This window comes from Heptranchias perlo, chromosome 25 (assembly GCF_035084215.1).
Source record: "Heptranchias perlo isolate sHepPer1 chromosome 25, sHepPer1.hap1, whole genome shotgun sequence".
NCBI lineage: Eukaryota > Metazoa > Chordata > Chondrichthyes > Hexanchiformes > Hexanchidae > Heptranchias > Heptranchias perlo.
In genome coordinates this window covers 15,383,582-15,409,381 of record NC_090349.1, presented here as the reverse complement: position 1 = coordinate 15,409,381, position 25,800 = coordinate 15,383,582, and the positions used below count along the sequence as shown (strand labels likewise).

At 45.2% G+C, this 25,800-nt stretch overlaps 1 long non-coding RNA gene across 1 annotated transcript; it reads right to left on the bottom strand.

Annotated features, from left to right (window-relative positions):
• LOC137342355 (uncharacterized) lies at positions 1 to 20,411 on the bottom strand. The gene is made up of 3 exons (XR_010967231.1): positions 20,289 to 20,411; positions 18,793 to 18,919; positions 1 to 1,129 (listed from the first exon to the last, which is right to left on the bottom strand). It is a non-coding gene; the product is annotated as an uncharacterized lncRNA (long non-coding RNA).
• Between the last annotated feature and the right edge of the window lie 5,389 nt (positions 20,412 to 25,800).

Below are 25,800 nucleotides of genomic sequence, written 5' to 3'. Positions count from 1 at the left end.
TTAAGAGGAAAACCTCAGTGAGGTTTATTAAATGGTATGGAGATTTACATCAAACAAGTCAGGTCAGTAGAACAAGGGCACGTAAATTTAAGCGAGTGAGTAGTAAGTTTAAACCAGTTTTAACACAAAGGGTGATAAAATAACAAGAAAAAGTTTGGAATAATCTGTCCAACAAGGTAGTATTGCATAGAATTTACAGCACAGGAAAAGGCCATTCGGCCCAACTAGTCTATGATGGTGCTTATGCTCCTCACGAGCTTCCTCCAACCATACATCATCTCAGCCTATCAGCATATCCTTCTATTCCTTTCTCTCTTATGTGTTTATCTAGCTTCCCCTTAAATTCATCTATGCTAGTCGCCTCAACTATTCCATGTGGTAGCAAGTTCCATATTCTAACCTCTCTCTGGGTAAAGAAGGTTCTCCTGAATTCCTTATTGGATTTATTAGTGAATATCTTATATTTATGACCCCTAGTTTTGAACACCCCAAGAAGTGGAAACATCTTCTCTACATCTACCCTAGTAGAGATTTAAAAATATAAGGACATACAAAACACAGCTGGGTGCTAAGCTGGGAGAGTTAGGGTACGAGATGGATTGGTCAAATGGCCATTTCTCATCCTTGACTGTTCTTATTAGTCAATCCCACTGTCAGCTGCTCCAGGGAAACCAGTGAATCTGGGAACATTTTTATCAGGCAAGCAGACAAAAAATGCAGTAATAATACCAAGCATTTAGAGCGTATTTAAATGTGTGAATAAGTATATAATCACCCTGCTTGTGTGGGACAGTGAATTTGCAGAGTGAGAGGGGGAGCAAAGAGCAGACAAAGGGGGCTATGGGGAAAGAGCGGGGGTGTGGGACTAATTGGATAGCTCTTTCACAGGCACGATGGGCCGAATGGCCTCCTTCTGTGCTCTATGATTCTGTAATGTTAATCGCTTCTTACTCATCACAATCAGCTTACAACATGATCATCAATACAAATTCCACACTATAAAGCCCACAATGGCATGTTCAAGTGGGGAGGTGGCATTCCAATCAAGGTATCTTGCTAGATGGTTTGCTTCTGCCTTTCTTGGCAGTGTCATCTCAAGCGCTGGGGTCAGGAACCAAGTTCCAATTTCCTGTGGGGACAGAAAAGAGGTGAATGAGGACCCAAAGGGAAAGCTGTGAGGACCTTCGTTGGGATAGACTCAGAAAGTCAGAAATGCTGGAGAAACAGTTAGAACACACTGGGGGAGAATTTCAATAGGGTTCGCCAACCATAATTTTGGTGAAAACCCTGGATAGGCCACATGAATGGTGATTTTTACCCATTTACAAGCAAGCTGTAGGGCTCACACATGAACTGTTCAGGATTTTGTTGACTGTTTTTCTACAGAGAGAATTTGGGGGGAAAATTTGGTTACTTTTACTTGTGGCTCGGTGTCAAATTTTGTCTGATAGTCACTACTGTGAAGCACCTTGGGACGTTTTACTACTTTAAAGGCTCTATATAGATGCAAGCTGTTGTTGTTTCAAGTGTTGGGTTTTCAGACAAAGTGGATTTGCACAGGTTTAATTGGGTAGGCTGCAGACTGCAAGGAATTTGCAGAATGTGTATTAAAACTGAACTGGAAAACCAATGCTCAACAGGAAGGGAAGGGGCATTCCATTCCACCCCAGCCACCCCCAGTTGTGAATGTTTGTTGGGAGCTCCTGGGATGTGATAATGATTCCCCTATTGTTTCTGATCACCCTGGGCAACAGTAGCAATGTTTGGCTTTAATACACATTCTGCAAATGCCTGCAGCCTGTGGCCTTCCTAATTAAACCTGTGCAAATCCACTTTGTTCTAAAACCCAACACTTAAAACGACGGTATCTTTTCATCTTCGCAAATGCCCCCTGTGGAGAAAAACGTCAAAAAATCCTGAAAAGGAATTAAGGTCACTGCTCGTGTGGAGAGTAAACAACGACACGGGCTGATTGGGCCAAACAGCCTGTTTCCGTGTTGTAGTTTCTACGTACCTGATATGGGGCTTGTGCAGAACATATGTAAATAAAATCTGATAAACTTTTTGGTAGATGTGAAGCTCACGGGATGGAGGGAAAATCAAGGTTCAGGTCAAATGATATTACATCTGATCAAGCGGATAATATTATACAGCTGAATGGTCAAACTTTATCTGGGTAGAAAAACTGGCAAATTGGACCCATTGTATCTGAGTAAATTACTATTCGGTTACACTTAAAGCTTTGATGAGACGTTTGTCTGGCCTCTCAGGTGGACATAAAAGATCCCATGGCACTATTTTGAAGAAGAGCAGGGAAGTTCTCCCCGGAGTCTTGGCCAATATTTATCCCTCAGCCAATATCATTAAAACAGATGATCTGGTCATTTATCGAATTTCTGTTTGTGGGACCTTGTTATGTACAAAATTGGCTGCCGCGTTTCCTACATTACAACAATGACTACACTCTAAAAGTACTTCATTGGCTGTAAAATGCTTTGGAACGTCCTGAGATCGTGAAAGGCGCTATATAAATGCAAGTCTTTCTTTTCATAGTAGCTGCCACAGGATGATAATGTTGATCCAAGATACTTGCCATCACTTTGAATTTACCATAACTTTCTCCTTTGCAAAGGTAGCTGATAATTGAAAGCTAAATGAAAAGCTTTTACTGAGTGACAATGCATACAGATGCATAGGTCGAAAACCTGTGTGTTTTATCATGAAGCCTCTGGTTTCTAATTATAAATGTGTCTCCTCCTTACTCGTCTCCACTGTGAGCTGCACAGCCTGAAACCAAATATAGTCCTTTCAGGACGCATCTGGCACTTTTGACTCACTGAACAATTCTACAAACAGCTTCAGTTCACTTTGCAGCTGTGGGACAGCACAATTCCCCAAAACAGTAAAATGTGGCAGGGACTGTTTGCCATATCTGTGGTCAACACTGTTGGGAGGAGGGGGAAGGAGTGGAGAGTTATACACACTGATAGATGCAACATATTTTGCAGTTATATAATTTTGTTGGTGTTGGGGGGGCGGGGGGAGGATGAGTCAACTCGATGCATCTAAATTTAACACGTTACCTCTTCTGGCTTTTTTTCAAAACACACTTACGGGCATTTCCAAAGTTATTTTCACATGATCTTATTTTTCCAACTCCAAAAGAGCTTGCACATTAAGGGCATATTTTCCACCAGGCAAAATTGAGATATGATGATGTAATACACTCGCAGTACATTCCTCTGTGTGCTATTTTTAAGGCAGATCAGGAAATATAGCACCCTGATTCCCCCCTTCTCCCAAGCTAATACTGAAAGCACGTGCTCAGTTCTCAGACCCACCTATTCTTGCTGCAGAGTTCTTTTATGTTAGACTTTACAATCAATGGTAACTTCTTCTGCAACTCACTGTCGGAGTCGCACCAGAGATAGCACATCATAAACCTAATATTCCTTGAGCTCTAAGCCTTATTTTGCATCCCGGGCAAAAATGGGATTGTGTTGGCAGAGACTGTGGGCACATCAGCGCCTGTAACACAGAGAGCGGGCCGCATCAATTTTTTTGATATAAACCCTATCCTTGTTTTCAATAGGTTGCGAGTAAAGGAAAAGCTTGCCCAAGGAACTTGGCAGACAGCTTACTTGGCTATGCATTGCAAAATCTAGTGCAGGAGCAGCACTTAAAGAGCTGCAGCTCATCGTAAGGGGGAAGCTGTAGTGGTGGTAGAAAAGTGAACTAATTATTCACAATGGAAACACTGCTCCCTTTTATCCAAAGAGTCAGAAGTCCCACTACAGCAGGAGCGCCAATGGAGGGTGGTCCTATCTAGGGCTGAAGGCCACCATCTAATAAGAATATAGGTGGCAACTTTATGGAGGGAGGTCACTGCCTGAGTCCATGCAGTCACCTATCTCCCTTGTTCTTGGCTGCAAATGAGGAAGAAGTGTGCTACTATCAGAAGCAAGACAAAGATGAGTGGGCTTCTCATTTTATCAAACATTTCATGAGAGGCCCATCAAGCATTGCACAAAGCTAAGCTGGGAACTCTTGCACCCTCTAGGAGGTACAATGTGAAGATTGTGCCCAACCCCTTTATCCTTTTTACACATCCTTTCATTGTGCCTGAGCTTCATACAACACCTTTCCCGAAGGTAGAGGTTTGCAGCCAAGGAACTTTAAACAGATGTTGATGTATTCAAGGTATTGTTGGTGACTGTCCCAGTGAAGTCAGTAGTCTTGGATGCAGAGGATAGCCCTGTTCTCCTAAGAACCATCCACCAAGTGCGTCTTCTCCTTCAAATAATGTGGGAACTGCTTGCTGTAGAAAGGAAGTATCAGCTAGCCAGGATCGACAGGCTGCACACTGTGGTATGTTGTATGCTTCTCGTATAACAGCCACTGACGTAAACAATGATGTTTCTGTGGTCGCATATCACCTACACACTAATTAAGTGCAAACCCTTTCTCTTTGTGAATGCTATGTGGTTGATATGAAAAGCCCTGATGCCCACATGGGTACCATGTCGATTCTGGCTAGCTGATGCTTCCTTTCTACAGCAAGCATTTCCCAACACATGTGTCAGCCTTGGCTCAATTGGTAGCACTCTCGTCTCTGAGTCAGAAGGTCGTGGGTTCAAGTCCTACTCCAGAGGCTTGAGAACATAATTTAGACTGATATCCAGGGAGTGCTGCACTGTCGGAGGTGCCACCTTTCAGATGAGGCATTAATCTGCTGTCTCGTCTGCCCCCTCAGGTGGATGTAAAAGATCTCATGGCACTATTCGAAAACGAGCAGGGGAGTTCTCCCTGGTGTCCTGGCCAACATTTATCCCTCAACCAACATCACTTAAAAAAAAACATATTTTCTTGTCATCACCTCATTGCTGTTTGTGGGACCCTGATGTATAAATACAAGTTGTTCTTTCTTTCTACGTATGCACTGCAGACTGTCCGATGTAGCAGATGCTTCCTGAGGTGGCATAGAAGCTTCATGCTGTGGTAACCTTCATTTCTATGGGAAGAGCCATGCCCGGTCCCAGTTGTTGTGTGGCGATCAATATGAATCAGCTAGCACAAATCAATGGCTGCATGAATTGCAATGGGAGAGCGACAAGGACGGGACTCCTCTAACACATCCAAGTAGAGGCCCTAGCGTATTAGTGATGGGTGTGGCCTGACGCCTCAGGGGCCCTTGACAGCCGGATTTATTTGTCCCTCATAAACTCCTCTTCCTCATGTCAACAGTGGAACACATTTGGAACCCCTAAAATAACACCCATCCTCTCCTCTTTGTAAGGCACTACTTCAAAGCCAACGGTAATGCAGAAAAGTACTTGCAGGGAAAGAGACCAAAAAGAGCAAAAATTCAGACCTTACCAACAAAACCAACTAATGCATGGAGCAAATGTAGCAACTAAAAATGAAACCACACACACAACAAAAAAACGACAAACTTATCTTCTTGCTTCAAGGGGCCTGCTTCATCAGACCAGCTTCCTGGGACATCTATACAGCCACTTTTTACTGACAAGGACTGAGCTGTGGGCAGAGCCTCACTGGAACCCCTAATGTTCGGCCTGAGATGTGGAGCTGCTGTAAGGTGGCCCATGAGTGCCGGTAGTGCGGTCCACCAAACCTCGTAAAATCAGGTGTGGTAGGACTTAGGGGCACCAAGTCCAGCGTCTGGTTTTTCATCCCAGGGACTTCACAACATTTATCCTATTGCCTTTTTAAAGGCAGTGCCTTCAGAATAGAACTTTTCAGGCTAACCTTATTGTTTTCGTTTGTTTACGAACACAATGACACAAATACTGTAGAAATGCACCACTTGTGGTGTGACATCAACGTGACAAGATGGCGCACGGCTCCCTGGTTCAAACAGAAAAGCTTCCTAATCATTTTTCCGTGAAGAATGTGCCCCTTTAAGATCAATCCCACTACCAGAACTGGAATTTGAAATATGTGGAAACCAGTTTTGCCATGTTTCTCATCCCAGATTGTGTGTCTTTGGTTGTGCACAAATCCATTGTGGTTTAATGTTACACAATCTGTTCCTGCAGCTTTTCTGAGTCACTGCTTCTGAATACTGGTTTTACGTAAATTCAGTTCCTGTTGGCATCGTCTCAGCAGCTTAGTTGCATATTAGTGCTTTTTTTTAAAAAAACTTCTCCGAGTTCAAGAAGATGAATTATAGAAGAAATTTACCAGAGGGATGTTAATGAAAGGTCTCAGAATGTAATTAAAAGCTGGGGAGAAAAAAAATCAGAACCAAGGTTTAAGTCTACTCTTAACTTATGGTTCAAAAAGCGGACTGCAGGTTGTGTCACTTTGATGGTCGCTGAGTTATAATCTCAGAGTTCTGGGGTACACTCTACGGATCTGAAATCATGAGGTGACGGTAGTGTGGTGGTTATCTTACTGGACAAGTAATTCAAAGGCTGGTGCAGAGCCTTGCTCAGACCCTATCTGGAGCATTGCGTTCAATTCTGGGCACCACAGCTCAAGGAGGATATTTTGATACAGCGCAGGTTCACCAGAATGTTACCGGGGTTTAAAGGGTTAAATTACAATGACGGGTTGCATAAACTTGGTTTGTACGCCCTTGAGTTTAGAAGATTGAGGGGTGATCTAATTGATGTGTTTAAAATGATAAAAGGATTCGATAGGCTGGATAGAGAGAAGGTATTTCCTCTGGTGAGCGATTCCAGAACAAAGGGGCAAGATCTTAAAATTAGAGCTAGGCCGTTCAGGAATGAAATCAGGAAGCACTTCTTCACACAAAGGGTATTGGAAATGTGGAATTCTCTCCCCCAAAAGGTAGTGTATGCTGGGGGTCAATTGAAATTGACTGAGATCGACAGATTTTTAATATGTAAGGGAGATGGATCAAAGGTGGGTAAATGGAGTTGAGGTACAGATCAGCCATGATCTAATTAAACTGCGGATCTCTAATTAAACTGGCTGGATTCATTAAAGCCAACTACCTGCTGGGAAGACCCAGTAAAACAATGGGCACCAGTACATCATTAAACCAATATAAGATCAGCCAAAGGCCATCTCATTCAGTAATGACGAGTCTTCAACTGACATCAGTAGCCCCAGACTAAAGAGGAAGAAAAATGCCCTGGTTTATTGCTTCTAATCACTAACCAATCCCCGTTACTGGACGTACGTACGTGTGAATGTTAGGTGAAAACAAGCTTGCACTCAGCTGTGGCGGCAGTGATGAGTGCATGGCCCATCAGCACTCACCGTTCAGACTCATATGTGACAAATGGCCGCTGAATGGGGTAAGGGGAGTAATAAGAGATTCATCCAAAAATGCTGACAGATCTGTAACTGGGGGCTGTAAACTTATTCTTGGTTGTAAACGTACGACTGGTCATTCAAGCAAAAGTGACCTGGGCATGTTACAGAATAATCACCAACCGCTGAACATATGCCTTACATTTCAGAGTTGAGAGTTGGGTTATCTGGGCCCTGGCTTCCACTGGTACAAAACCAGTGCATTCACAACCTCCAAAAGGGATTGTCAAGTGGACATTACTTTTCCAGACACGAGTCATACTAGACCATTAGAGGTCAACCTCATGCCTTTCCCCCTCAGATCAGCAAGTATACCCACTCCAGTGACCAGGAACAGACTCCAGTGCACACATCCATCATCTGTCCTTCAGTCAGTTTGGATATCCTCAGTTCTACAGACCAGTCCCAGGCACAGTCAGTTGCTGCCAGTCAGTAATGATTTCTAGTGACACAAGGGTAGATCTTCAATAGAGATGAAAATCAGATGGTTTCTATAACGGGTTGTCGATTCACAATGCCAGTCTTATTCCCGGCTGGCTACTTGAACACCTACTGTTTTGTTTCTTTAAACCTTTCCAATTTTTTTAAATAACTGCCACGCTCAAACAGTACAACAACATCTATATAGCACCTTTCGTGTAGTGAATGTCCCATGGCACTTTACAAAGGAGAAATGAATGTAAATTTAACTTCAGTATACTAGACAGTGTTTCTTGGCAATTTTTTCTTGGGGGGGGGGGGTCACTAAATCAATTTTTTCACTCACTGTTTAAAACATATCGGCCCTGATCTTTATGGGGGGGGGGGGGGGGGGGGGCGGAGAGGGTGCGGGTGAGGCGGAAAACGGCCGAGGAACCTGGCAAGGCTGGGGATGCGGAGGTCCTGCCGATCTTAACACCTGGGCCTCATTTGAATTGTGTAGCTCTGTCTCCCGCCTGGCAGCCGGCCAAATGGACAGCCTGGCCGGCGGGCAGGAGGCCCTTGGTGTTAATTGTATTCAGGCGGTGCCTATCAGTTGGAGACTCTCTTGTATCCATTTATATGAGAGCTTATCTAGGGTTTGGAGTAGGTGATGTGGAGCTCTGTGAATAAAGGCTTGGAAGCAACTGAAGATCAGGCTCTAGTATTGTATCCTTCACCACCTGGCTATCCAATTTGTTAAACTTGGGGACAGTCCTCGGGATGGAGAGGAGGCCGGCACTGGTGAGGAAGCTCCATTCGGCAATCGGGAATGGAGGAGGCCTGTGATGAAGAAGGCTGGGAATCGGGGCAGGGAGAGGACTGCCCCGAAAAGAGCCCATCAGATATTCCTTCCATTAATTTAAATGGATGGAAAATCAGGCAGGCTGCTTTACAAGTGTACCTGATATTCCTACTTTATATCATATGCTGCACTCAAATGATTCAATAGCCTCAGGTTCAGGAACATTTGTCCCATTTAATTTAGATTTAATACCCATGCACAATAAGGATAAAAGTGATTCACAGATACAGGCAGAAACACATATTTGCTTTAGTCACAAACATACATTTGCTTCAATCTTGCTCACCTATCAGCCATATCCTCGGTAACTTACATTGTCTCTATTTTCCCACTGCATCCAATTTGAAATGCTCATCCTTGCATTTAAGTCCCCTCATTATCTCACCCCTCCCTAGCTCCTTAATCTCTCCCAGATCTACAACCGAACCCAAACTCTCTCTTCATTGGAATCTGGCCTCTTGTGAAGTCCTCCCTCCCTTCACCCGTTTGTTGTTTTCAGTCATCCAGGCCACATGCTCTGGAAATTCATTCCCTAGACCCTCCTTTAAACCCCTCACCCCCTCCTTGACCAAGCCTTTGGTCACCCCTCCTAAAATCTCCTCCTCTGGCTGAAATTCCATTTTTGTCTGATTACGCCTCTGTGAAGCACCTTGGGATTCTTTTCTATGTTAAAGAAGTTACACAAATACAAGTTGTTGGGATACAATGCAAATGGAGCAGGGCCATGTTAACAAGTGTGGCTGTTACAACATGGAAGTTAGCGTCTACATACACCTTGATACACCCTTGAAATATAAGGCTTCAGTACTGTACCAGAAGCTAAGCCCGGTCCCTGATGCATATATTTGTTAAAGACCACCATGAAGGTCCCAGGTCTGTGCTGAGTTAGCTGATTTCAGCCAGGGAACGCTAAAATTGAACCCCGTGTCAACAAAAAAAAAAATCAACCAAGATTCCCACTTCTGATCACTATCCAGGGGTTTTGTGCTGAAATGCACACCTGGGCACATAGGGTAAGGTCAGGTTCGGCCTTGGTTGTGATGCCCCTTCCTCCCCCCCTCCTGCCACCCCCCACCTCACCAGCAAGATCAAATAGCCAGCTGACAGTTACCGTCTAGTATTGCAGATAAAGAATGGTCAATAGGGCGAGGTATTACAGGATTACCGGCTGTATCCCAACAGGAGTCGGCACCTTCAGGAAAGGAGGGGAGAAAACTGGAGGGACCAAGAAAAACGTTTGAGAGGCATTATAGGAGAATGGGTTGTAAATATAAAGGACAACTAACTTGTAAGAATGTTTTTCCTAGATGCACATCAAGGCACTGGTTATTGAAGTAACCCAAACCTTAGGCTCTCCGTGACTATTTCCACATAGGAAAAATCAACTTACGCTGCTGTATAAAATAATGTTTGTACCCACACAATATAACAATGTGTCGGGCAAACCCTTCAATGTGCAAAACAAAAGCACCAGCCAGTGACTAGAACAGCCGGCCCTGAGCCATCTACTGATAGCATCAGCAGTTTCAGTGTGATGTATTTTTCTTCTGGGAGGAATAATTGACCATTTGACCCAGCAGAAGGTGACTATTTGGCTCCAGTAAGCCATTATTTGTACAGGGCCTAAAGCAAACTACTCTGTCTGAAAAGTTAATTTGACAAGGCTGGCGATAACAACTTGTCTCACTGAATGTGAGGACATGGGAAAAGGCACCTGTTGGTTGTGAGGGAGTGTCAGGTTCTAATAAAATTCCATGAGAATAGAGGTTATTGACATAACCTGCTGTACTCTCTGCTCCTCCCTATCTACACAGTGTTAGCTTGGCTGTAGTTACAAGAACGCATATTGTTTAAAAGCACACAGGGCACAGAGCAGGATGGAGTAAAACATTGTTCAACCATCAAATCCAAATGGGATTTATCAGTAGTGTTGCCAGGAGTCATGGAGACTCCAAGATTAATCTCCTAGACAATGTTGTGAGAAACCCAGAAGAAAAATCATAGGGGCATGTAACACAGAGAGAGCTCTGTGATCAGCAGCCTGAAGGAAGAGGACGGCTCGGTCACGTCCTCACAGCCCGACATACTGAGGATCTGCAAATCCTTTTATGCCGGACTGTACGACGTGAAGCCCACAGACAGCGCGGCCTCCCAGTCCTTCTTGTCGTCTATCACGGAGGTTCTAGACGACGGCAAGCGGGAGAGTCTGGATCACCCGCTAACTCTGGACGAACTGACAAAGGCCGTCCGTTCCTTCGAGAAGAGCAGGACTCCCGGAAGCGACGGCTTACCGGTGGAGTTGTACTCGGCTCTGTGGGACTGGATAGGCCCAGACCTGCTGGAAGTGTACGGGGGTATGCTCCTGGCAGGCAGCATGTCAGACTCCATGAGGAAAGGCATCATCACCCTCATCTACAAGCGGAAGGGGGAGAGGGAAGAAATCAAAAATTGGCGACCCATCTCACTACTTAACGTGGACTACAAAATTCTGTCCAAGGTCATCGCCAATCGGGTCAAGTCAGCCCTGGAGGTGGTGATCCACCCCGATCAGACCTGCGCCGTACCCGGCAGGAAGATCTCTGATAGCCTGGCGCTTCTCAGGGATACGATTGCCTACGTACAGGACAGGGGGGTGAACACCTGCCTGATCAGCCTGGACCAGGAGAAGGCCTTTGACAGAATATCCCACACGTACATGATGGACGTGCTCTCCAAAATGGGGTTTGGGGAGGGAATCCGCAATTGGATCCAACTGCTCTACACAAACATCAGTAGCGCAGTTTCAATCAACGGGTGGGAATCAGAAAGCTTTCCGATCAAATCTGGAGTCAGGCAGGGCTGTCCTCTCTCCTCCGTCTTGTTCGTGTGTTGCATCGAACCCTTTGCCGAGTCCATCAGGAGGGATGCGGGCATAAGAGGGGTGACGATCCCAGGCAGCGGAGGTACTCAGGTCAAGGCCTCCCTGTACATGGATGACGTCGCCGTCTTTTGCTCGGATCAGCTCTCGGTCTGCAGATTGATGAGCATCTGCGACCAGTTCGAACTGGCCTCGGGGGCCAGGGTAAATCGTAGCAAGAGCGAGGCCATGTTCTTTGGGAACTGGACCGACCAATCCTTTGTCCCCTTCACCGTCAGGTCGGATTACCTGAAGGTGCTGGGGATCTGGTTCGGGGGGGCCGGGGCGTGCACCAAAAACTGGGAGGAGCGTATTTCCAAGGTTAAGCAGAAACTGGGACTGTGGGATCGATGATCCCTCTCGATCGTGGGCAAGAGCCTGGTCATCAGGTGCGAGGTGGTCATGGTGTTGCTGTACGTGGCGCAGGTCTGGCCCATACCTCGCCCCTGCGCCGCGACAGTCACCCGAGCCATCTTCCGCTTTGTCTGGAGATCAAAAATGGACCGTGTCCGCAGGGTCACGATGTACAAATCTCCAGAGAAAGGGGGGAAAGGCGTGCCCAACGTGGCCCTCATCCTAATGGCCACCTTTGTGTGCGGCTGCATCAAGCTGTGCATAGACCCTCGGTACGCAAACACAAAGTGTCACTACGTGCTGAGGTTCTACCTATCCCCGGTGTTGAGAAGGATGGGCCTGGCCACGCTGCCACGGAACGCTCCATTCAGTTGGACCGTTCCGCCCCACCTGTCCTTCGTGGAAAAGTTTGTGCAGAAAAACATCTTTGACCACAAGGCGATCAGCAAGTGGTCCGCACGTAACGTCCTCGAGACCCTGAGGGAAAAGGAGATGGTGGATCCTGTCGGTTGGTTCCCCGAGCAGACTGTCAATGTCATTTGGCAGAACGCCTCATCGCCAGAGCTTTCAAACAAGCACCAAGACCTAGCTTGGCTGGTGGTGAGAAGGGCCCTTCCAGTCAGATCCTTCATGTACTCCCGGACTCTCAGCACCACCGCACACTGTCCCCGAGGAGGCTGCGGTGGAGACGAGACCGTCACCCATCTCCTTCTGGAATGTGCCTTTGCAAAGAAGGTCTGGAGAGAGATGCAGTGGTATCTGTCCAGGTTTGTCCCGAGCAGTTCCGTAACACAGGATTCTGTGCTCTACGGGCTGTTCCCGGGGACGCACACTGAGACGGATATCAGCTGCGGCTGGAAGACCATCAACTCGGTGAAAGACGCCCTTTGGTCTGCCCGAAACTTGCTGGTCTTCCAGCACAAGGAGCTGTCCTCGACCGAGTGTTGCAGACTGGCACATTCCAAGATCCAGGACTACGTGCTGAGGGACGCACTGAGGATGGGTGCGGCCGCCGCAAAGGCGCTGTGGGGAAAGGCAACCGTTTAGAGCCTTCCCGCCATTGTATACCGAGGGGCTGCAATCAGGGAAAAACCCCCTCGGGCAGAATGTAAAATTTTAATTGATGTAATGTACCTGTAATGAATCTGTAATGAACCTGTAAAGAATCTGTAACGTACCTGTTATCAAAAATGTGTATTGAGTGTATTGCAATGAGGCACCCTAGAGTGTCATGAACTGTAATTATGTCCAATGTGTTTCATTGAACTGTACTTGATGTAACCTGCAAATTGTATAATCTGTATTGTGTACGTTTGGAATGTGATATGACAACTGTATTGTGTGTATTGCTGCAAATTTTATGAATAAAGTATATTTTTTGAAAAAAAAAATCATAGGGGCATTAAAGAAAACTGTGTATTTTTTGTTTATTTTCTTTGAACACTTCTCTTTGTTCGTTATAAAAATACTGGAAATGGGATTAAAAAAAAGGTCCGTTTGACTGGGCGGGAGGTCATGTGATGAAACCTCCAGGAATTCGTCTAACCTGAGATGGCAACCTGAATTATCAGCTTGCTAATGAGCTCTGATGAAGGGTTGCAGCCAAAACATGAACCTGTCTTTCTCTCCCAAATACTGACCGACCTTGCTGTGCATTTACAGAATTCGCTGTTGTTGGTAGTTTTTGTCTTTCGCTGAGTGACCAGGTTTAGGAATTGAATGTGGAGAAAGCTGGGAATATCCGGGAATTATCTCGGAGGGGCTCCCATGCCGCCACCGCAACTTTGCCGGAAGTGAGGCGGAAAACCCTGGTTACTGGATCGAAGTTATGGTGGTGGGATTGGGGGGGTTTGCCCTACACATTGTACGTCGTGTGGGTGCAAACATGTTATTTTAGACAGCAGCGTAAGTTGATTTTTCCTATGTGGAAATAGTCAAGGAGAGCCTAAGGTTTGGGTTACTTCAATAACCAGTGTCTTGATATGCATCTAGGAAAAACATTCTTACTAGTTAGAAGGATCAACTCAGATAATTCCAGGCCCTGATAGAAACAAACGCTACGTTATTCAGTCGTGCTAAAGTGCCTAAGATGGCTAAGTATTTCAGTAAGAGAAGCTTGCTGTGGAAGTATTATTTTGTTTGGTGAGTTTTTGTGCTTATTGAGATCAGGGATGTCGGTGCTGGGGAATGGAACAAGTTTTCACTTTTCACACCCAGTGGCAGTATCGAGTGTTACCAGAACTCAACATGATTTGTGGATGTTTTTTCAAAAGCCCATACTTCACGTGGGATATTTAAGCAGATCAGAAAACCACCTTTGGATTTCCCATGTGAAACATGGACATTCAAAATCTCCACAAATCACGCGACTTGCAAATATCTAAATATTCCTACTTCAAGTAAAGCAGGGGGTAGACATAGTAAAGTGCCTTTTATTTTGCTCCATGCAAATGTGCTTCAGTAAACGTCCTGTCAGCAACCGAGGCAGAGTTCATGAAATGCAGTTCTCATTAACCGAAATACCAAACAACTTAACTAACTGTTATTATGTCATACTTTAATAGGATCAACTATTCTGTAGAAAAGAAAATCTATGCCAAACAGACCTCACCATTTTGGGGTCCCAGCCCTGGGTCCAAGGTAATAGAGTTCCAACACTGTTTTTATTCTAACCATGTTTTGGAAAAGATTTTAAGTCTCAAGATTTTCCCAGCCCCTTACCCAGGAGAGAGTATTGCATTTCTAAGTTAATAGAAGGTACAGGCTCAATGAGAATGCAGCTGTGGGCTTCGGTTGTGAACTCAAAGGAGATCGTCTTCAGCTCAGAGCTGGAACGAGTCAGACTCCATCTATCTGCGTCAAGTTGTTTTTATTTTCTTGTGTATCAAGTGCATGAAAACAAGGTGAAGCCATGAGAGCAGATGTCTCCTCAACTTCAATCCGGTGGCTGCTAAGAATACCAAAGGCCCTGGTGTATCAGTGAGCAAGCTGGGCCTTGTCCCGTGGGCTAATCTCCCGATACCTGCAGGTCTGTATGGAAACATGACTCCCCTATACCCAAAGGTATCGTCCCTTAACTCCTCCAGCGTGAGCTTCTCCTGAACAGATGGTACTCCTCCACCCTGACATGACAGAATTACAAAGAATTTACAGCACAGAAACAGGCTGGTCTATGTCAGTGTATATGCCCCGCACGAATCTCCTCCCACCCTACTTCATCTAATCCTATCTGCATGACCTTCTATTCCTTTCTCCCTCATGTACTTATCTAGGTTCCACTTAAAGGCATTTAAGCTAGCCGCCTCAACTACTCCCTGTGGTAGCGAGTTCCACATTCTAACCACTCTCTGGGTAAAGAAGTTTCTCCTGAATTCTTTATTGGATTTATTAGTGACTATCTTACATTTACGGCCGTTAGTTTGGATTCCCCCACAAGTGGGAACATCACCACTTGTCTGGCTGCCTATATGGGCCTCGCAGTATCCCAAGCCTGTATATGCCACACAACCACTGGGATCACAGCTCATGGAGTTTCAGGGCCTTTATTTAAGTCCAATAATGAACGGGTTAAAAGGACCTTTGAGTCCAGAGGTTTGTACAGCTTTAGCTTCTGCACGGTTACACATCACGGCTAAGCCTGGGGCCAGATTTTGAAAAGTTAATCACCAGCACTTAGGCCATTTTGAAACAGGTTAAGTATCTCTCTTAAATGAACGGGCCTGCAAGGAACATTGGCATTAAAATTTTGAAATGTTAAATACCAGAACTTGTGTCACTCTTTAAAAGTTAAAGATCAGGTGGCGGGAGTTAAGTAAGTTATTTGAAATATTAATGGGAAACTGCCTGGAGACCTGCTTTGGATCACATGAAAGTGCTCCTGGCCTGTCCACCTCACTCAGCGCTTAAAGCTTCTCGTAAATTTTCAGGGTTTTCAGTCAGTGATGGAGAAAGTTTTATTCAAACCCCCCCCCCCTTCCCTCCCCCCAGGGTCTTCTTGAGGAGGACTCGCTGGATGTACTGCCTGCTACTTGGTGCGGTACTGAGGCACACAGACCAGGAAAGTCCCGCATTTTTTCCGCGAGAGTTAGCTTCCTTACATGGGATAGGTGTAGAAAATTAGCTATGTTTCCCACTCTGGGTTGCTATCCAGTGACACCGACCCCCAGCCCCAACTGCCACTGCCACTGCAAATGCATGTGCGGGTGTGTTAGGCGTGGACATGATTGGAATCGGCCTCAAAGTCCAGGCTCATACATGAAGGTCGGGTACAAGGGCTGGGTTTGCAGAGGTCAGCTGGTCTACCATGAGCAAGCTGGCACTGCTCCCATGGGCAAGAATCAGTGCCTTCAAGAGAGGAGAGGAGGAAAGAAGGAAAATCTTGAAGGCACAGAGCAGTCGGCACCATGAATTAAGTGGAAGTGGAGGCAAGAAATCCTGCAGGACGAAGCATCCAGGGAAGTGTCTAAAACTCTGCTGCCCATATCCTAACTCGCACCAAGTCCCGTTCACCCATCACCCTTGTGCTCACTGAGCTACATTGGCTCCTGGTCCGGCAATGCCTCGATTTGAAAATTCTCGTCCTTGTGTTCAAATCCCTCCATGGCCTCGCCTCTCCCTATCTCTGCAACCTCCTCCAGCCCTACAACCCTCCGAGATCTCTGCGTTCCTCCAATTCCGGCCTCCTGCACATCCCCTGTTTTCATCGTTCCACCATTGGCTGCCGTGCCTTCAGCTGCGTCGGCCCTAAGCTCTGGAATTCCCTCCCTAAACCTCTCCGCCTCTCTCTCCTCCTTTAAGTTGTTCCTTCAAACCTACCTCTTTGACCAAGCTTTTGGTAACCTGTCCTAATTTCTCTTTATGTGGCTGGGTGTCAAATTCTTGTCTGATAACGCTCCTGTGATGCGCCTTGGGACGTTTTACTACATTAAAGGCACTATATAAATGTGGGTTGTGTGGATGGAAAGAGTGGAGTACAGCGTGCTGGGGTCAAATGGCATCATTGAGTGAAACTTGTGGATGTGCAAGTGGACTGACTTTACAGCTGACAAATTTTTACTAACACAGCAGTAAAAATAAATAATATTAAAAATGCAAAGTCTTATTAATTGCAGTGAATGACATACAAATATCAATCAATGAAAAAAGGACGACTTGAAAAATGTACATTTTAAACTTTGATTGCCATCCTGACCCGGCTGTGATGACGTGTACTGGGGGCAGCTCCGTGGATGACGGCGGCCCTGCAGTGCCACATCCAGTGTACAGGGCACGCAGCCTTTCAGCAAAAGGGACACGGGACAGCAATCACGAGCAAACACCCAAACTCACCTTCCCTTCCCTTCCTTTCCTTTGCCCAAGGATACTTGGTCCGATTGCAGTTCTCCCTTCCACCCTACTAACCCAGTGCAGAACGAGAGGGCTGACTTTCCGATCCCAGTGGGAAGCCGCACTCACAGTGAGCATGGGCTGAGAGAATCAAGGCTATAAATGTCATCCTATTTTTGACCTACGCTCTGAGAGTTGTCAGACTGCAGAATTACCTTAATGAACAAACTTGGAGTTTATGTGTTTCGTACAGCTTAGAACCTCATCATTTTGCAACTGAGTGCAAAAAGAAAGGACTTGCATTTATATAGCACCTTTCACAACCCCAGGACGTTCCAAAGCACTTTACAGCCATTGAAGTACTTTTTGAAGTGCAGTCACTGTTGTAATGTAGGAAACGCAGCAGCCAATTTGTACACAGCAAGGTCCCACAAACAGCAATGTGTAAATGACCAGATAATCTGTTTCAGTGATGTTGGTGGAAGAGGAATGGAGGGGAGGGGGCACAAATGTATCCATGAATCAACCTTTCATTTTCACGAGCTATCTGGGTGATGTTACAAAATAATTACAGATGATGGTGGCCATTTGGCCCATCTTAATTCATCCATCCAGAAAGATCCTATCATCCCCCCATGGTAGCATCCAATTGTTTCTTAAATAATTTCAGGATTTTTGCCTCTATTACTCTATTTGGAAATATATTCCATACGTTGATCACCTTTTGTGTCAAGAAGAATTTCACATTATCACTAAGAGTTCCTTAGTTCTACTCTGGCGGTTTAATTTGGGGTCAACTTTTTCCATACCCTTTAAATACCTCTATATGTTCATCTCCGAGATGCCTCCTTTCCAGGCTGAAAAGCGTTATATTTTCCAGCCTTTCCTCATAGCTCAGCCTCCCCCCAGTGGGAATCAGCCTTTGGCTCTTCTCTACACTGCACTGAACGTGACCAGCACTCGATGCAGAATTCAAGGTGCGGTCTGACTTAGAGCCCTAAAGAGTTCGATCAATACCTCCTCTGGCTTATATTCTATTGTTTTGGCTGTGTAACTCAATATCCTATTGGTTTTTTTGATTGCTGCTTCCCGTATTGGCTGGACATGTTTAGCATCAATATCTACTGAGACCCCCCCAAGTCTCATTCAGCTGCACCCTAAGCTAGTTTAACACCATTCATGGAGTATGTGAGTCGTCTATTTTTCCTTCCTATGTGTAACACTTCACACTTTGACATTAAATTTTATCTCCCATTGTTCTGGCCACATACTTATTGTCCAACTCATTGCGTAGTTCCTGAGCTGACTCTTCTGATTCCACTGCCCCTCCTAGTTTTGCATCGTCTGCAAACTTCACCAATTTGCATCGAGCTTCTGAGTCCAGGTCATTCATGTAAACTGGAAAACAGTACTAATCCAGGTGCTGAGCCCTGAGATACCCCACTCACTACTTCCCCCACCCACAGCCCAGCATAACTCTTCCTACAAAAACTCATTCTTTCATAGCCACATGGGCTGCTAGATTCCCATCTCTGTGTAATCAGTAACCGCTTTCAATTGTGGAGCAGGGTGTAGATAAAATGAACAATCTACAAACGGTGCCCCTGTTCTTCCTAGCAATTAACAAATGAAAGAAAGACAGACTTACATTTATATAGCACTGTTCATGACCTCAGGATGTCCCAAAGCGTTTTACAGCCAATGAAGTACTTTTGAAGTGCAGTCACTGTTGTAATGTAGGGAAATGATCAAACGGCCTCCGATTACAGACACCTCTGAAACTCCAGATGACTTTGCATAAGCACTTTGTGCTGTTTCACAAGTATTGACATAAATAAACAAGACCAGTGACAGGGGTTACCCCTCGGGTGCTAAGTAACCATATTTATATTCTCAAATCACTCAAGGCTGCACTAGTTAGGGTCAGGGTACCAAACTGAGACTCTGTATCCCACCTCCGCCTCCCCACCAGGTCCTATGGGTTTAAAATAGGAGCTGCCCTGATGCAGTTCACACACTGAGTGCTGCGAGTCAGGTGCGGAAAGATATTCAACTAACTGACCTGCTGAATCTCTGTGTGCTGACATAATGTACAGTGGATACACAGACGATTTGAAATCGGTATTCTGTACTAGTCTAATGTAAATCAGGGTGGGACTGCTCTTTCTGCATCAGTGCCAGTGGGGGTTAAAATGACCAGACAGTGGTGCTGCCCAAACCACCAGCTGCAGCACTCAAAGGCAAATGATATCAAAGCCTAAAGTTGCTCCAACATCCAAACTCTTTAGTCTCAAAGCCCGAATGTTTCTGGTCTAGAATGTAAAGCACAAATTTTACCACAGTTTGTTCCACAGAGAACCAACTCTAATCCAAGCCTCGAGTGCCAATGGGCAATCCATTTGCCCAATCAATAGCAGCCACCGGAAGGTCAAGTTCAATTAGGCTCAGCCAATCAAAGAAAGGGGTAAAGGTCACCAGGCTGTATCTTTAGATCTGCGTGGACTGGGAATCCAAAAGGCGGGGGGGGGGTGGGGAAGAGGTGCATTACGGGGAGCTTCTCGGATGGTTCAGAAGAATTAGAAGCACAAGCACAAATGCTTACATCCATTCTTCCCAGGAGCAGCAAATCAGAATGGCTTCCCCACCCCCCGGGAGGGAAAATTGACAAAATGGCCACTGGCTTCATTCAGGCCAACTCGCACAAAAATTTACACCGATTATTGGCTTCTATATAGAGGGAGCAGAGAAAAATTGAGGCCTACATGTTTAAACTTTTATTTTACATGTTGGTACAAAGTATTTTACACATTCTGCATGTGGTTGCATTCACAGTTAATATACTGACAGGCCCCAAGGGCTCAGCAATGACTGTGTTACACGACAGGCCACATCTGGTACCCTGCACCTCATGAAGGGAATAGCACATGTTTCTTTTTTCAAAAAGCAAACAAATAGTGATAAACAGCTGAAATCCCAATTAAACACCTCCAAGGCCTCATGTCAAAAGAGCTAAGTGGGAGCTGCATTCATCTGAATTGCCACATAATCTGAAAAGTTGTCGAGGATATCTACGCACATGCTGCTGTCTCTCAATCACCTGTTGCCTTCAAGGTGTCAGCCTTGGCTCAGAGGTAGCACTCTTACCTGAGTTTGTGGGTTCAAGCCCCACTCCAGACACTTGAGCATAGAGTCTGGGCTGACACTTTAGTGCAGTAATGAGAGAATGCCGTCTTTCGGATGAGATGATAAACTGAGGTCCCGCCTGTCTTCTGAGGCGGACGTAAAAGACCTCATGAAGAAGAGCAGGGGTAAATGGTTAACATTTATTCCAACCTACATCACTAAAAACAGGTTATCTAGTCACTTATCTCAATGCTGTTTGTGGGGCCTTGCTGTATGCAGGCTGGTTGCCATTTCCCTACATTACAATAGTGACTATACTTCATTGGCTGTGAAGCGCTTTGGGATGTCCTGAGGTTGTGAAAGGCGATATATAAAGGCATGTTCTTTCTTTCAGAGTCATACTGCAATGAGACCCGTACCTCGGGAATCAATGCCACTGAAGTAAAGTAAGAGCACCTTTTACGTAGAGTTGTGTCTCCATTGCGATCAAGTAGGGGGATATTTCCAAATCCTGAACCCAGGTTATCAGCGCCAAGTCTCAGTGTAACTGGGGCAACTCATCATTGGTGTTTGCACATACTGAACGCATACCTTCAACATAACTGAGCTCTGATCAAAATATTGGGCCAGGTTTTGCTGAAAAAATAATGGCGTCTGAACGGCACGCACCGTTATTAATGCGCAAATCTGTCAGCAACTTGTAGCGAGGGAGAGGTACCCCGTGAATTGCAAACCGCCACAAATTTCTGGCCGATTTGCGCCGCTCTGCCGTTAGTCTCGTGAAAACGGCATCTCGCTCTTAACCTCCCGGTGATTTTCATGAAGTTGCTGCATTTGTCCATTAAACTCGCCACAGAAAGTTAAGTCTAACTAACAAGGCACGCTGCGAGATGTCCCGCTCCAGCAAAATCTGGCCTAATGTCTAACTTTAGAATCCAGGCATTGTAGACATATTCTGTGGGCAATCATTGCTTGATCTGAATCTATGTGAACGTAGCTTTTATTTTCATTTCCTTCTGATCCGATTTCCACCCTCCCCTCCTCTCCTCTTCTAAAGGTGTTGTCTCCCTCACATGGATACACTTCCACAAGACACCTTACCTTACCCAACTGGCCATTAGTGATGTGCGAAGCTTGGCAGAAAGTGTCGGCAGTCTATCCAACAGTGGAAGACATCATGGCTGAGGCCTATCAGGCCCATTCATGTCTAATAGCGGCCTCTGTACAGGAGAGAGAACCCTACTGATTGTCCCTCCCTAATCCAAGAGCAGGTCATTGTAACCCCCCTGGTGAATGTATCTTTTACTGAAAGGCGAGGTCTGACTTGAAAGAGTTAAACAGGATCTAATTTCCAGTGAAATCTCTCATTGTTTTCAATACTATGAACCTCTGCCAGATTATCTTCTGAGAACACAGGGCTGCTTGCTGGAAGTGATGATAAAAAGCACAATGTTAACAAAGATAACCCACTGGCAGCATTCCTCTGCTTGTGGATTTGGGTTTCCATTGCTTAATCTCACTTCCTGGAACACGCCATGTGCCAAGATTTAAAACACCAGAATGTTCTGTTTGGAGTCCGAGTTTGCCTGTAGCACCATTCAAATCTAGAGTTTTAACGACTTAGATCCCAGTAACAAAAAAACTTCCCTTTTTAAAAACAATTTGCATTTATATAGCGCCTTTAAGATAGTAAAATGTCCCATAGAAGCGTAATCAGACAAAAATTGACACTGAGCCAAAGAAGGAGACTTTAGGACACGTGACCAAAAAACTTGGTCAAAGAGGTGGGTTTTAAGACGGGTCTTAAATGGAGGCGAGAGAAGTGCAGAGACAGAGATTTGAACGTTCATCAAAAAATCATCTGTCGTACCACTTGCCATATTTTCTTGATTTCTAATCTTCATTTAAGAAAACTTCACAGAATTCCTGTACCACTGGATAATCGGGAAAAATGGATTTATCGCCAGTCATTCTCATTGCCGCCCAGGTTAGAACTCCAGGAATCAGATTTTTTAATAATTGAAAGTTTAATAAAATCACAAACATTAAAAAAAAATTCACTGTTATTATTGTGAATCCGACTGAAGGTAACAGACTACCCACCATTTTCTATTAACACTGAAAATAGATTCCAACATATTCAAAATGGTGGCACACAGGAGCAGAGGGCTATATTTTGGCTCGTGTGGTGAACGCACATTCACTTAATATCTTTAAGCGAGAGCTGGACCTGTTTCTGACTGGGGCGAAGATCACCTTGCACAAAAGGTAGTTACTGTGTGACATTAATCAGGGCCAGAGTGGTCTCCTGGACTAGTTTTCAATCACCTAAAGAGGTCGGAGAGGAATTTTCCAGGTGTTCTGGCCTGGGTTTTTATCCGTTTTTTCGCCTGTCCCAGGAGATTACACGTTTCCTCACACGGTGGGGTGCAGTCTTTATATTGTGACGCACAAGTTGTGTGGGACAGGCTGAATGGACCAGAGGGTCCTTTCCTGTCCATCATTGTTGGTATGTTAGGTATATCCATCTATGCAGGTGCAACATCATTTTTTAAAGAGTCACGGCAACCCAAAATTATCTGAATTGGGGAATATTTGGTGTTTTCTCCTTTAACTCCATCAGAAACACAAGGTTCACCACTTTCTGTAGCTGAAGTGAAAAAGATGCTTTTAGAACGTGTAAAAGAACAGTACCATTCACTGAAGGTACGTGTTCCCATTGATCGGTGAAGCTTATCACTAATAAGAAATGAGCCCTTGGGTTTTTATTAGTGAGTAATAATTTCATTATAACAGGACCGTTATGCCAATCAGTTGCACCACAAGCGAAGCAGATCACTGGAAACCTTTAAAGAACATAATCGAATCTCATCCTTCTGCTCCTTCCAGATCTAGGTAGCAGGTGCTTGTCCACCCTTTCAATGAAGTACAATGTGAGGGGACCTAACAATGGACCAGGAATATTGGCCCTGAATTCCCGCAGTGATTATTCCAATCTCCTGCAGTCGCTTCCGCACGAAAACCCAGACAATCAACAGGAGACAGGAGAACCTCCAAGGAACTTCAGGCCCCAATAACTTTATTCGCTACGGGTGTGAGCAAGTTAATTGTTTGTTTCACTCGGGTATGATATCCTTTAGCTAACCCATTACAGTCCCTACCTCTTACACCGTCCACACTTATCATGGGCAGCCGCCTATGGAAACAGGAAAATTTACAGCCCATCGTGTCAGTGCCGTTCGAGAAAGAGCTGGCCTAGCCTAATCCCACTTTCCAGCACTTGGTCCATAGCCTTGTAGGTTACGGCACTTCAAGAGCATATCCAAGTACTTTTTAAATGTGATGAGGGTTTCTGCCTCTACCACCCTTTCAGGTACTGAGTTCCAGACCCCCGTCACACTCTGGGTGAAAGAAACATTTCCTCAGCTCCTCTCTAATCCTTCTACCAATTACTATAAATCTATGCCCCCTGGTTATTGACCTCTCTGCTAAGGGAAATAGGTCCTTCCTATCCACTCTATCTAGGCCCCTCATAATTTTATACACCTCAATTAAATCTCCCCTCAGCTTCCTCTGTTCCAAAGAAAACAACCCCAGCCTGTCCAATCTTTCCTTATAGCTAAAATTCTCCAGTCCTGGCAACATCCTCGTAAATCTCCTCTGTACCCTCTCTAGTGCAATCACATCTTTCCTGTAATGTGGTGACCAGAACTGTACACAGTACTCAAGCTGTGACCTAACCAATGTTTTATACAGTTCTAGCATAACCTCCCTGCTCTTATATTCTTTGCCTCGGCTAATAAAAGAAAGTGTATCGGAGAAATGGCTCTAACCAATTGGCATCACCATAGGAGTCAATTATAAAGGTGCTGCTTATCATGTATTAAGGGCGCCGACTATTTCAGGGCAGTTCAATAAGAATTTACCCTGTACTTACACATTTAAAAGGCGCCACTGATTTCAGCCAAAGTCAGGTCTTCAAGCAGTTCCAAACAGCTGTTCGCACCTCATTAAAGTACGATTACCTTAGTGAAGAGATGCAACTGCTAACAATTAGAGGCAGGTGATAAGTGAGATGTCCTGTTTTTTAAAAATATGTTGGTTACTTTGCTTTTTGGTTTTACTGCCCACTGCAAATAGCAGGCAAATCAATCTAACATCAACGCTCCCGCTATAAGCGGTGGGGACTGGACCTGCTAACGCTGCTGTAGGCACTTCACCACCAAGCACGATGTGATGTGTAAAGGCAATCATTTTAAAGGGGCAGTGTCACTGTATTTTTGAGTTTGTTGCGGAGGTTCAGTCCCCCCAACCGTCAGCTGACTAGAAACTCCATTCACGTGCTGCCATGTTGGTCACCAGGGATCACGTACATTACATCGGGCGTTACAACCAAGTTCGGTCAAATCCCCACAGGGCCACAGCTTTGCCCATACTAGGAACGTGTGCACTGCTGAGGTCAGCAGGCCGTACAGGATCTGCCGCCTGTTAAAATGAACGGATGGGAAACCCTGTGGGGCCCATTGACTTCACACCTGATTTCCCGGTATGTGATCTTGGTGCGAGCAGCTCCACCTTGGGATCAGGACTTCATGAAATCTACCTTTATATATCTGCGGGACGTGAACTTTTGCTTTACGTTCCACACTGGGCAAGGCATTTCAGGGAGGCTGCCGTTTAAACTTTTTCGGTGCAGATTTCACACCTGGACCTGAATAATAAGCTGCACTGCCGTGTAGAACATCAATCACAAAGGGGGTGAGATTGGTCTTGTGTAGCAGTGCAAAATAAGCAATACTGAATCGGCAGCCAGTTTTGTAACCCACCTGATTCTCTTTTCCATTGACTTCAATATGGATGCTTGGGGTCAATTGAAGCTTTCAAGACTGAGATCAACAGATTTTTGTTGGGTAAGGGTACCGAGGGATATGGGTCAAAGGAACCAAATCAACAACAACAACTTGCATTTATATAGCGCCTTTAACGTAGTAAAACGTCCCAAGGCGCTTCACAAGAGCGTTATCAGACAATATTTGACAATGTGCCATATAAGGAGATATTAGGACAGCTTGGTCAAAGAAGTAGGTTTTAAGGAGTGTCTTAAAGGAGGAGAGAGAGGCAGAGAGGTTTAGGGAGGGAATTCCAGAGCTTAGGGCCTAGGCAGCTGAAGGGACGGCTGCCAATGGTGGAGTGATGAAAATCGGGGATGCGCAAGAGGCCAGAATTGGAGCAGCGCAGAGATCTCGGAGGGTTGTAGGGCTGGAGGAGGTTACAGAGATAGGGAGAGGCGAGGTTCTGGAGATAAATGAGGTTGAGGTACAGATCAGCCATGATCTAACTGAATAGTGGAACAGGCTCGAGGGGCTGAATGTCCTCCTCCTGTTCTTATGTAAAATCAAGCTCCCAATTTGCTATCACCAGTTTTGCACTACAGCTCGACCAATTTCACCACCAAACATTCTCCAGACACTTAACAATGGAAATGCCATCCCTTTAATTCAGGTGATAGATAGGAATTGTTTTTCATTAACTC